At 39.6% G+C, this 2,465-nt stretch overlaps 1 protein-coding gene across 1 annotated transcript in view; it reads left to right on the forward strand.

Moving 5' to 3' along the window:
- The window catches only part of GALNT2 (polypeptide N-acetylgalactosaminyltransferase 2), a 204,983-nt gene that overhangs the window by 13,777 nt on the left and 188,741 nt on the right, over positions 1–2,465 (forward strand). The gene's annotated exons all lie outside the window — the stretch shown is intronic.

A 2,465-nucleotide genomic window follows, 5' to 3' on the forward strand; every position in this document is an offset into this window, starting at 1 on the left:
TAGCTGTGATGGTCCAGAAATTATGTGAGAGGCAGGGATTTCTTAGGGTGGTATCTTTTATTGGACCAACTATGTAATTGGCATAAAGTTGGAGAAGCTTTTGATTATTTCTCAGGTCACCTTGCAACTCTATGCAACTTCATAGTTGGCCCAATAGGAGAGATCACCCTAAGAAATCCTTGCGTCTTATCTGACAGGGAAATATATGAAATGTTCAGCTGCTGCGATGCTAAAGATTTCCATCTTTTCTTTGCACATCAAATTAGCTTGTCCAAAACTTAGTCAAGTGCTTTTTCATTTAAAACACTATCTTAGGTTTTTGGTTTTTCTTTTTTTAAACTATGTTTTGACAAAATAACTTTGCTCTGTATCTGTTTAGGCAATAAACCCCATGGATTGCTTTTTTTTTTTTCTCTTGGGTGAAAGTTTTCAGGTAGGATGAAAAGTATGAGTGCCTTGCAACCTGTTTGTTTGTTTTGGTGTAGGAAGCTCTTTTGAAGTGATATGTTGCTGGGAAATCTCATATTTTCAAGGAGGGGACATAGTGGGGAAACTTTTATTTTAACTGTGAAACTTCTGAAGAACAAAAGCAAAGACAGTTGAGTGACTGATGTTTTAAATGTCATTTCAAGTATGGTTGATGCTTTTGCTAAATGCGTAATAGAAATTCTGTGGTGGTCATTCATTCATAACTCATGTAATAACATGATGCAGCACCTTGAACAGGCCCTTAAGGAGCCTGTTCCTTAGTTTTTCTGCCTTGTAGAGTTAATTAATGGTTATGTTTCTCAAAGTACTCTTCCACGTCCTGCTTAGGTTTGCTGTGTCACTAGCTTCTGTAAAACCATAGTGACACTGCTCTTTATTTTGGTTTCTTCTGTGGATGCAAATGGTCCTCTTGAGAGACATGGTTTAAAAACTGTAGATAATGAATGAATGATGTGAGCTGTAAGTGCTGTGCCTGTTTCAGGCTTGTGTCTATTATGCTACAAGATCTGTTGTAAATAAATGCCATCCATATCCATCAGGTGTGCTAGATCCTTCCAAAATGCTGTTTGATATGTGATAACTGTCAGATGGCATATTTTTCTTACTAAAAAAAAAATGTTTTTTATCCACAGTAGAAGTACTTTTCCTATCCTCTACTGCAACTATATTTTTCATATTAGGGCTCTCCTGCGTAATAGTATCTCAGCATTGATGTTTAGAGATAAAATTGGATGATCATTAGGTTCCTGTTAATATTATCCACTGCAGGCAAGTAGACCATTTTAAGGAAGGTATAAGACTCTAAATATGTCGTACTCTGGGCTTTATTCAGCGTGTCTAAGTCTGGCTACCCTTGCCTTGTTTTTCCTCTCAGGATTTCTATTTTTCTTCATCCTTCCCGTAGCCTCTGAAATAGTTAGCAGTTTTGCATTCAGTCTCTGTTTTAAATTGTATAGTCACCTGGATGCTTCATAACACACTTTATTTTGCTCTTTAATGCTGTATGAGTATCAGTGGCATGATTCATTAGACTGCGATGTACACCCTCCTGTGGGCAAGTAGCTATACACACAATAGACCTTCTACAAAGTAGATGAGATGCCTTTCTCTGATTATGGTGTTGAGTTCTGTTGAAGATGCACTCTTTTGCATGCTCCAAACTTAATGTTGCAAAAAGTGCATCAAGTATCCCTTGGAATGGGTTCATAGGGCTGGTAGGGATCTTACAAGGTCATCATCTAGTCCAGCCCCCTGCTAGAAGCAGGATCATTCCCGATTAAACTATCACAGCCAAATGTCTGTCTAAAATGTTCATGAAAATTTCCAGGGATGGATATTTCTATAGCTTCTCTAGGAGGAACTTTCTGATTATGAGGGTGGTCAGTAAAGCATTGGAACAAGCTACCTAATCTCCAGTCTAAAATTTCTCTGCTGCACTTTGAGGCTATTGCTCCCAGTCCTGTTCCCCATTGCCACAGAAAAGCCTATTTCCATCCCTTCTGTAATTGCCCTTCAGGTGTTTAAATACTGTTTGTCATCAAATCTCCCCTTCAGTCTTCTCTTTTCCAGGCTAGGTCCAGTTCTTTCACTCTTTCCTCTAACTCCTGTTTCTCAGATCTTTAGTCATTTTTTTTTTATTGCTGTGCTGAACTCATTTCAAACTGTCCACATCCTTCTTGAAGCATGGAGTCTAAAACTGGACACTGTACTCCATGTGCAGCCTCCCAAGTGTTGAATACAGTAGAAGACCCACTTCCCTTGGTTTGCAAGTGACACTCCTGTTAATACAGCCCAGTATGTTGTTGACATTTTTCTTTCTTGCAGCAAGAGCACACTGTCAGCTCATATTCAGTTTGTGGTCTACTGCGGGAATGTTCTACCCCCTCCTGTGGGCCAGATCTGGCCTGTGGCACCAGGTAACATGTCACCCTGCATACAGGGCTCCCCACAGGTCTGGAAATTTGATGACAGGGGAG

The sequence above is a fragment of the Gavialis gangeticus genome, unplaced genomic scaffold (assembly GCF_001723915.1).
Source record: "Gavialis gangeticus isolate Ggan-Ray unplaced genomic scaffold, GavGan_comp1, whole genome shotgun sequence".
NCBI classification, from domain to species: Eukaryota; Metazoa; Chordata; order Crocodylia; family Gavialidae; genus Gavialis; species Gavialis gangeticus.